The sequence below is a fragment of the Protopterus annectens genome, chromosome 10.part0 (assembly GCF_019279795.1).
Source record: "Protopterus annectens isolate FY-2018-M chromosome 10.part0, PAN1.0, whole genome shotgun sequence".
NCBI lineage: Eukaryota > Metazoa > Chordata > Ceratodontiformes > Protopteridae > Protopterus > Protopterus annectens.
Window position 1 is genome coordinate 1,386,305,359 of NC_056744.1, and position 11,536 is coordinate 1,386,316,894.

Consider the following 11,536-nt stretch of genomic DNA (forward strand, 5'->3'; position numbering starts at 1 on the left):
ATGATTGCAAGGGATTATGCAAGAATGTTTTTTATATATTGACTGTAATTGTAAACAGAATGTGGATAGTCAAAATAAGAAAATAGAAAGGGACCTTAAAGACTGTGATAATAACACAGTTTATCCACACATAACATGTAAGATTTATTTCCACAATCACACTACCTATCAAGTTTTGCTGCAAGAATCTAATGCTATTCATCACAACAACCCCATGATATATATGATTTTGCAGCAGAAGAGGATTTTCCGACACTCAGAAGATCTCAATGGATAGCAGCATGCATTCCACATTTTCAGGACCCAGGTTTACAAAACAGCATATAATTTAACACAAATTTCTGAATACAATTGTGATGCCCACTACTGCTACCAATATGTGAAGGCCACTAATATGTGACATCCCCACAATGGGCCAGCAATCAAGGAGCCTGAATCCTCACCACTGACACTGGAGAGGAACATGCACTTGGAATACAAATGGATACACTCAATATTTCCAAATGCAGACCGCCCTGCATCAAGTACAATTTGCCTTAAGAGCACACAGGGAACACACTTAGCTGGGGGTCTGGATGTCTCTCTATATCTTCCTCCCTCCAGGTCCCTAATAAAACTCTCCACTGGTACAGCTGTAGGGTCAGGTCCTCAGCTGATTGCCCAAGCCAAGTCCTCCAGCACCCTCTTTGTGAACCCAGTGCTTTGTATCCCTGCACCATGTAGCTGGCATACACAAACTTTAAGATTTAATTTTCACAGACACACACACCTGGGAAAGGATGGCACAGATTACCTGCTCTACCAACTTTGCCCAGACTATAAGGTAGATTTACTGCCACCAGTCAGTTACCATAAGGCTCTTAAAAGGGTATTCAATTATGCTGAATGAAGTTAATATTAATACAAATGATAGTAGTTGACCAAGACAGCTAGGCCTTTTGGAGTGCCCCATACAGTGTCACCAAATAAATATGAGTGCTGTCAAATGTTAGAGAATTTCTACAAGGACCAGACACAAAAAAGCAGTTTTAAATATATTTAGTAATAAATAATAAAATAAAATGATAATATTGAATATATATATTTACAGTAAACCACAGAGTTCAAATAAGACAAAATATTGAGATTAACATTGATGGACAGACTCATACAAATAAAGAAAAACACTATCTAAACTAAGCTTTGCTATATTCCTGAATGAATCTAGAGAATTTACTGTTTTCTAATAACCTGCTTGGGCAAGGCAAGATGATATACATGAGTAGTCTTTCTAGTCAGGCCCTCAAACTGAATACTCACTAGTCTGAGATTTCTCTTTGTAATATCTAAAATATAATTTCCAAGAAAGCTGGCAGAATGACCTCATCTGGTTAGCTGACTCTAAGTTCTTGCAGTATTCCCATTTGAAGCCGAGAGGAATTTAGCATAGACGGCTACAATATACATCTAAATGTTTATGGCAGTGCCTGGGGCTTCCCCTCTTTTTGCTAATCTAATGAACAAAGGCTTTTTCCCAGACCTAGCATCTCCAGTCCTATTCAGCACTGTGAGGTGCTGTTTTAATGGTTTAACAGCTCATTTACATTTCCCTTATTTTTCTTAAAGTAATCTAGCTGGTACGTTTAATTCATTTGCAATAGTACATGCACATTTCTTTTCATTCCAGGAAGGCACACTGTTGATACATTTTAACACAATTAACACAAGCAAAGCCCACAAATACATTTTCAGCACAAGCATCTGTACAAATCAGTTTGATATAGAAATGACATACAGTTCTAACACATTTGTAACACAATCATCTTGTATAAATCAGCTTAATATTCAAAGGACATATCATTCTTTACAAAATTCCAGCTGGCTATGCTGGCACTTGCCCATATCATCAGATCTCTCCCCCCTTGAAGACTCAAGTTAGTTTTTCAAGTGACCCTTGAGAAGCATGGCTTGAGAGAAATAAGCCTATGTGGGAATATGTTACCCCATTCCCTGTCTTGAGAGTCGATCTGCATTGGCATTGCTGACCCCACTACAGTTTTGTACTTTCATGTCATATGCCTGCAATCCTAACCTCCACTTTAATAATTGGCATTTTGCTGACTGGCTCAATGTAACCTTGTTAAGGGATTGTGATCTGTAACTACAGTGAATTTCTTTCCATACAGATAAGGCTGATGTTTCTGCAGTGCCCATACTATGGCTAGACATTCTTTTTCTACAGCTGCATAACATTCCTTCCTGGATTGACATCTACTGTTAAGATATACCATTGGGCGCTCTTCTCCCTCTGAGGGAACCTAGCTAAGTACAGCCTCCACCTCATGGTTTGAAGCATCCACCTGCACAACAACTTTTTTGCTGTAATCTGGACTGGCTAACACAGGGGTTCCTCCCAAAGCTCCTTTAAGCTTCTAAAATGCCTGCTCATATGCAGGGTCCACACTACCTTATCTGGCCAGTTTTTCCTTTTCAGGTCTGTGAGGGGAGCAGCTATGGTACTATAATTGGGGACACACTTTCTATAATGCCATGCTGTCCTTAAGAATACCCTCACCTGATTTTTGGTAACAGGAGGAGGCCATGCCTGAATGGCTTCCATTTTGTCAGGTTCTGGCCCAATGTTAGCACTTTCCACTCTATGTCCCAGGTAGGAAACCTTTATCATGTCCACCTGACATTTATTGGGCTTAATGGTCAACCCTGCCCTCTGCAGTCTGCCCAGCCCCTCCCTGAAATGCTGAAGGTGCTGTTGCCAGGAATGACTGCAGATGGCAATATTATCCAGGTAAGCAAGGGCATAATCTCATTCTCCTGCTAGGATACAATCTACCAGCCCCTGGAAAGTCACTGGGGCATTTTCATCCCAAAGGACATCTTCCTGGACTCATAGAAGCTGAAAGGAATCATAAAGGCTGACTTCTCTCTAGAGTTGTGTATCAAGGGCAGCTGCCAGTAGCGCTTGGTAAGATCAATAGTGGTCAGATATTTAGCCCCACCCAGCTGCTTGAAGGCTAAATCTGTCGTAGGCACTAGGTAATCATCTTACTTTGTGTGACCTTGGTACTGCCATCCTTTTTTTGGTACCAGCACCACTGGGGAGGCACAGGGACTGCTGAATTCCTGGATTACTCCCAGTTCCAACATCTTCTGCACCTCCTCCCTCAGACTCTGTCTGGCTTGCTCAGGCACCTTATAAGGGGCCTGCTTTATAGGCCTTTGGGGCCCTGTATCCACATGGTGCTGCACTAGGTGAGTACACCCTGGTTTCCCAGTGAATATGTCACTAAACTCCTGTAACACTGCTTGGATTTCTCGAACATGGGTGGAGGAGAGCTGCTGAGACATCACTACCCGTTCCACTGAGGTGCCAGTCAGAGCCTCACTGGGGAGATCATTCACCAGACCCCCCTAAGATTTCTCATGCCATCCATTGCAAATACTCAGCACAAGGGCCTCCCTATCATGGTAAAGCTTCATCATGTTAACATGGTACAGTTTGTGCCCCTGCCTCTGGTGTAGCAGTTCTGCCATGTAGTTAACATCACTAACCTTCCTTACCACCTTGAAGGGTGCCTTCCAAACTGCCTACAGTTTATTGTGTCTGGCAGGAATAAATGCCATCACCTACTGCCCCACAGCATACTCTCTGGCTCAAGCATTCCTGTCATGCCAGACCTTTTTCTGCTGTTGGGCTCCTGCCAGGTTCTCCTGGGCCAAGCCCATGAGCTCCCTTAGCCTTGTCCTGAGGTTTAGGACATTTTCCACAACAGACTCCTTGTAGGATTCACACTCACCCTCCCACTCATCACTAATCAAATCTAAAGGTCCCCTCATGTTATGCCCATACAGCAACTCAAAGGGTGAAAAACTTGTGGATTCCTGGGCTACCTCTCTGTAAGAAAACAGCTGATGGGGCAAATATTTGTCCTACTCTCTCTTAAACTGGTCTGCAAATGCCTGTAGCATGATCTTTAGTCTAGAGTTTAACCTCTCCACCAGACCATTAGCCTGAGAGTAACAGGGGAAGGTCTTTATGGGCTTTACGCCACAGCACTCCCACAGACAAGCCAGGTGGTCTGACATGAAATTGGCACCTCTGTCAGTCAGTGTTTCTCTCAGGAAACCTACCCTGCTGAAATCTCTAGCAAAGCATTTGCCACCTCCTCTGCCTCAATGGAGGACAGATCCACCGCCTCAACGTACCTAGTAGCATAATCTACTACCACTAGGATATACTTCTTCTCTGTGGACCTTGGGGTACACAGAAGTCCCACAATATCCATAGCTACCCTCTGAAACAGCTCCTCAATCACAACAAAGGCATCAAAGGAGCTTTGATCTTGTGCCTTGCCTTGCCTACTTTTTGGCACTGCTCACAGGTCCTGCACCCTTTTACATCACTGGAAATTCCAGGCCAATGAAAGTTCTGCATAATATGTCTCTTGGTATGCTTTATGCCCATATGACCTGCAAAAGGAATGTTATGGGCTATGGCTAGAAGTGCAAGATGGTAGCCTCTAGACACTACCAACTGCTGTACTACCTCACATTCTAGCCCTCCCTCAGGGGTCCACTGTCTATACAATTAATTCCAGTATACAGAATCCCCTTTTCCTTGAGAATCAGGTGCCTTCCTAGCTACCTCCCACAAGCCCTTTAGTGTAGGGTCTGAGATCTGAGCCTGCCTCAACTCTCTCTTTGTAACCCTTCCCAGCTCTCCTTCCACAGGAAGTCTGGTATTTTCTGACAATGATGCCTCACTGTCAGCCTGGATACTACTATTCAACTCTGCCCTTACAGTCACTCTGTCCAAGGGAACATCAGTACACACCAGTAGCTGTGGCTCACCTTCATTCTTACTGCTGCAGGGTAGCTCCATCCCTGAAGTAGTTACATCACCAGTCCTGGCAGCTACCAGACCCACATGCCTGTCTTCATGCCTGACTGCATGCCACTGCATGCACACAAGATACTGCATTATCAAAATCATTCCCTAGCAAGATATCTGCAGGGATAGCCTCAAACACACCTACCTGCTTACTTTCTTTTCCATCCTCATAGTCAAGGTGAACCCTGGCCAAAGGTATTTGGAATGAGATCCTTCCTAAAGCTCTGACTGGAGTGGACTGGCCAAGCAAGTAGTGCTCCTCATTAATCCCTGCAGGCTTCACAATGGTTATAGCAGAGGTTTTGTCTCTCTTGGCAGTGGCCTGTTTCCATTCACCAAGATCAGATATAAACTCTGCTGATAGTTTGGTACCCCTGTTGTCTCTAGGTGACTTTTCACTGGCATTCTGTTAGTCTCACTTGCTGGCTCCCCCATATTTTGTTCCCCACCTTGTCTCCGTAGACATGTATATGCTACATGGCCCTATTGGTTACATTTAAACTGAAACTACCTGAACTAATGGCTTCCTCTGTTGCTGGCAGACTTTGTTGGGGCAGTTTAGGCTGCCCACCATGGGTTCCCTTATATCCATGTGTAGCAATGGGTATCCCTTTCCTGTGCAATGATGTCCTGCTTCTAGGTATAGGTCTTATTTTTTCCCCCAGCTCATCTGTATAGCTGCATTCCCTGTCTGCCAACCAGATTTTCATGTCCTCAGGCAAAGTGCTAAGGGCTTGTTCCCTCACAAAAAGGTCTGCCAGCTCTTGAAAAATGGTGACCTGACACCCACTCACCCACCTATGAAAATAAGTGCTTAGTTCAGCAACATAATCACATACACTTTCATCTGCCTTGCATCAATGCTGATAAAACTTTTTTCTGTAAGCCTCAGGTTTTAACTTAAAACATTGTAATAGACAGTGCTTAACTTTATCATAATTTAAACAATCAGTATCAGACAATTTAGAAACAGCAGTAACAGATTTATCATAGAGTAATGGGGTCAGGAAGCATATCCATAGCTCTTGGTCAGCATTATACTGTTTACATAACCTTTCAACTATATGAATAAAACTATCAGAATTATCACCCTCTGTAAATTGTGGAAGAAATTTACTGACCTTTATTGTTTCTGGGGATCGGTTATTCCCTTCCCCATTACCTCCATGACCCTGGTGAAGAGTTAGTATCTCCCTCTCATGTTGAAGCTGCTTCTCCTCATCTTCAGCATCCAAATGCAGCAGTCTCTCTGATGATTCTAGTTCCAAATGTTTGGCCTCCAATTCAAGTCTCTTAAACTGTATACAAATGTTTAAGTCCTCTGAGGAAATGTTGAACTGTCCTGTTTCTGAGAGCTGTACATCCCCAGTGCCAATCTGGTTATCCTCCTGGTTGCTGGTCTGTGCTGCAGCTGTGATTAAGGCTGCAATCATTTCCCCTTTAGTCAGGTTGGCATGCCCCTGTCCTTTGGCTTGGCACATAGCCAAATGGTTCCTTCTCAGCTTGCCATAATCCTCTGCTGATATCCTTGCCTGCTCTCCCTGACTAACTATGCTAACAAAAATTAAATAAATAAAACTACTGTGATATGAAGCTCTGAATGTCTACTTTGTGACTGCTTGAGAGTGCAAACACCTTTAGTGACAACTGCTTACAGGCTGCAGAAATTCAATATCCCACCTCTGCTCACCAGTTTGTGAGCATATGATAGTCCCACCACTGACAACCAATATGTGATGGCCACCAATATGTGACGTCCCCACACTGGGCCAGCAACCAAGGAGCCTGAATCCTCACCACTGACACTGGAGAGGGATGTGCACTTGGAATACAAATGGATACTGTAGATCAATATGCATGTGTATATACTTTTAAGAAGCTACACAAGGGCTTGCACTAGAGTATAAGTAGTGAGCACGTGTGCACCTGACTGCCATTTTGTAGTTAGCTGTTGCGATGTGAACATGTATGTATGTAAGGTCTGTTTGTTAGTTAGTTTGTTTGTATTTAGATATGCTGCTATCCATCCTGATGTGTTTGTATATATTAAAGCATCTGAACAAAACCCCGGGCCTTCTTATTATTTGTAATAGAAATGAACGAGTGACAGATACACTCAGTATTTCTAGATACAGACCTCCCTGCATCAAGTACAATGTGCCTTAAGAGCACACAGGGATCACACTCAGCCCGGGGTCTGGTTGTCTCTATATCTGTCTCCTCCCAGGTCCTCAATAAGACTCTCCACTGGTACAGCTGTAGGGTTAGGTCCTCAGCCAAGAGACCAAGCCAAGTCCTCCAGCACCCTCCCTGTGAACCCAATGCTTCATGCCCCTGCCCCAAGTAGCTGACACACACACTGTTTAAGATTTGACTTTTACACAAACACATACCTGGGAAAGGCTGGCACAGATTACCTGCTCTTTCACCTTTGCCCAGACTATAAGGTAGATTCACTGCCACCAGTCAGTTATCATAAGGCTCTTAAAAGGGTATCCAGTTATGCTGAGTGAAGTTAATATTAATACAAATTATAGTAATTGACTAAGACAGCTAGGCCTTCTGGAGTGCAAACACAGTGTCACCAAATAAATATAAGTACTCTCAAAGGTTAGATACTTTCTACAAGGACCAACCACAATAAAAAAATTAAATATATTTAGTAATAAATAGTCAAAGAGCATTAAAATATTGAATATTTACAGTAAACCACAGAGTTCAAATTACAGAAAATATTGAAATTAACATTGATGGACAGACTCATACCAATAAAGAAAAACACTCTAAACTAAGCTTCACTGTATTCTTGACTGAAGCTGGATAATTTACTGTTTCCTAATACCTTACTTGGGCAAGACAAGATGAAATACATGAGCAGTCTTTCTAGTCAGGCCCCCAAACAAAATACTGAATACTCTGCGATTTATTTTTGTAATATCTAAAATATAATTTCCAAGAGGAGTGGCAAAATGACCTCATCTGGGCACCTGACTCTAAGTTCTCTCAGTATTCCCCTTTGAAGCTAAGACAGGAATTTACGCTAGATGGCTACAATACACATCTAAATGTTTATGACAGTGCCTGGGGCTTCCCCTTTTTTGCTGACTTAATAAACAAAGACTGTTTCTCAGAACTAGTATCTCCAGTCCTATTTAGCACTGTGGAGTACCATTTTAATAGTTTAACAGCTCATTTACATTTCCCTTATTTTCCTAAAGTAAGCTAGCTGGTACATTTAATTCAGTTGCAATAATACAAGTACATTTCTTTTCATTCCAGCAGGGTGCACTGTTGATACATTTTAACACAACATAAGCAAAGTTCACATATACATTTTCAGCACAAGCATCTGTACAAATCAGTTTGATATACAAATGACATACAGTTCTAATACATTTGTAACACAAGCCTTCTGTAAAAATCAGCTTGATATTCAAAGGACATATCATTCTTTACGAAACTCCAGCTGGCTATGCTTGCACTTGCTCATATATCACAACATTAACATACACTGAGCTAAGCCAGGAGTTAACAGAGGCACCACAAAACGTGGGACTTTTAAATTATGTCCCTATATTGTCACACAGAAGCAGCTAACTCTTAATAATGGATTAAAAAAGAATAGTAGTTTCATAAATGGGAACTACAAAACATCAGGAAAAGTTTACATAGTATTATGCTCAGGATGTTACAGTTTTTATACATGAAAAAAATAAATGAGTATTAAATAAAAGAATATATGAACATCTTTATGATCTAAGAAAGAAAAATATGAATAATGTACTGTACAAACATCACCTTACGTGCACTGGTTTATGCAAGTACAACTTTGGAATATTAGATAAAATTCCCTTGGATCTTAAAGGTGAAGATTGCAAAAATCAAACTGAGCTCAGAGAACTTAAGTGGCAGTTGTATTTAAATGCAAAGAATCAGCCTGGTATAAATGATATGATATCAGTTCGTTCAGTACTAAAAATGAAAGCAATAAGCTTATAATATTCTGTGAGGAAGGGTTCATAAATACATCCATATTTTTTTTGCATACTTTTTGTACATTTTTATTCATTTTGCTCAACCGATAGTTAGGATTTGTATTCTGTTAATAAAGGCTTTTAACATGCTTTTCATTAAATAATTATAAGTACAAAAGAAGATTTTTAAAGTATTTAATTGTAATACTGTTTTGGATATCTGTGAATTTTTAAAGAAAAAAATGTAGGCTGCTTGTTAAAACACATTTATGTATTTAAACACTTTAGTTAAGGAAGTTTAAAGGCTAACAGTAGGGGTGTAGTGGTTAGTATTGTCACTTTACAGCAAGAAGTTCTCTGGTTTGATTCTTGGCTGGGGTGCCTTCATGTGTAGAGTCTGCATGTGAGTTTCCTCCCATGTTCTGAAGTGATGCATTTCTCCCTGGCCCTCTGCTAAAAATAATACACAATATGCTTTTAAGCTAAACTGTATAAAAGGAAGTGATTTGTGGGGAAGTGTGGAATCTTGAGGATGTTCTGATTTTGGAATGAAAGTACTTAATTGTAGAATAAACAACTTGTTTTTGATGTTTATGCATTTTATTCTATTATTGGAGGTTACACAAAGTGTTCTTGATTGCTTTAAAAATACAAGTTTATGACTGTTACATTCAGCACATAAGCTAACTAAAACGAAATAGTAGTGCTGATTAGATTATGTGCTGATTGTGACAAAAAGCTCACTGCTGTAGTGGGCTGTCCTGAAGTCATGGTCCCTGGGCTGCCACCCAAATTGCCCCTATTATAATCTGCCACTGTTGGCAGCCCTCTCCCCATTTGAAACCCTCAGTTTCAGGACAAATGGATAAGACGTGAATCCTAGAGAAGCGAACTGCATTTTGGAAGGTCGAGCCTGGTTTATGTTATACTGTGAAATGGAATGAGCGCAAGGAGAGTGACAATCTACACAGATTCATGTTTCTTTCTTTCTGACAATTTAACCACACCATAGTGGTGATTCATCACTGATGTAACCCCCCCCCCCATCTGTGGAGGTAATACTTTAAAAAGGGGAGTATTTACTTGATTACCAAGTATTCCTTATAGGTGGACATGAGCTGAAGTCTTGAAATTTTGAACACTGGAGAGTAATGGGTATGCTGAATATTTGAATGTTACAGAATGCCTTACTCTGATTTTTATAGGTTCATAGGTGTATACTAGGCTAATGACCACTAGGGCCTTTATAAGCCTAGCCATGCAACCCAAATATGTCCCAGAAGATCACCGACACCACATATTCGATAGTCCATAAACACGAAACCCACACATAACCCAACACGAAATAACCGACGGTACACAAACACACAAAAACCCCAAAAAAAACAAACACATCCCCATTCCACACAAACCACACACACACAACACACAAACACATCAAAAGCACACACTAAACACCTAAACACACCCTAATCTCCTTCCTTACCTACCCGCACACTACACCCTACTCCTCTAACCAACCCTCCTATAACTCCGCCTAACCACCCTAACCCTACTCCTTCCTAACTTCTCTAACCCGCCTTCCTTAACAACTAACTCACCCCCTCCCCACCTTATCTCCACAGACCGCTACCTCGTCATTAACCCTGTCTCACGTCACTACTCATACTCACTGCAGCATCTACACCAGCTTTCCCCTTTATGTTCGGTCTTCTGCGTGTGGTCTTCTGCGTGTCGATGTTCTGCAACCCAGTCTTTCTCATCTTCTCTTCTATCTTCAGTTCTTCCGGTCTTCGCTTCGCTTCGATCTGCTCCTGTCTCATTCGGCGTCGACCCCAGAAGTTATATGTTTTAGGCATCTATATATGGTGTGGCTGTTGGTTATAAAAGGATTTACTGATAGCCTCTATCCATCAGAGACATAGGTGCCAGACCAGAGGTGAATTTTTGATTTCCCATCCAGTAGTCCAAGTTCGGCTTAAATAGGGGTTGGGAGGGACTTTGTTTCACAATAAAGAGCCTGTTCCAAAGAATGGGAATTCTCTGGGATACACATCTGTCCCTCAAACATGTCATATTTATGTCACAAGCAAAATGTATGTCTACTAGATCTAGTAGTTTTCATGCTGTTTGTTTTGCAGATGTGCAACAGGTTAATCAGCGTGGGGTCCAGGGATGCCTTGTATGCCAGGCATAGATTGCCTTTTACTAGTCTGTAGGAGAATGAGCATAGAGATATTGCTTTATCTGCATAGGACATTGTGTTTATGCCCTGTATTCTTCTTGTAAGGAACCTTTGCAGGCATTCAAGTGGCTACATGTGACTGGTCAGGTACATACTGAATAGGCGTTATACTCGGTGAGTCTGATGAGGGCCACGTATAGTGACACAATGACTTCCCTGGACCTAAGATATCAGTTCTGATGAAGCCCTTGAATTGTTCAGATGAATGCACTTAACTTTTATCGTTTATTAAAATATTTTTGCTTCACTTGAGCTAGGTTCATGTTATATATTTCTGTACTTTTTTGGTTACTTGCTATTTGATGCAGTATTTCCTGCTTTTTTAGGTTACCCTTATGTAGAGGGATAACAATTGCAGTCTTACATTCTCAAGGCATGAAGTCTGTTTTGAGACTACAGTTAAATAGTAACTCATGTGGCCCTGATAGG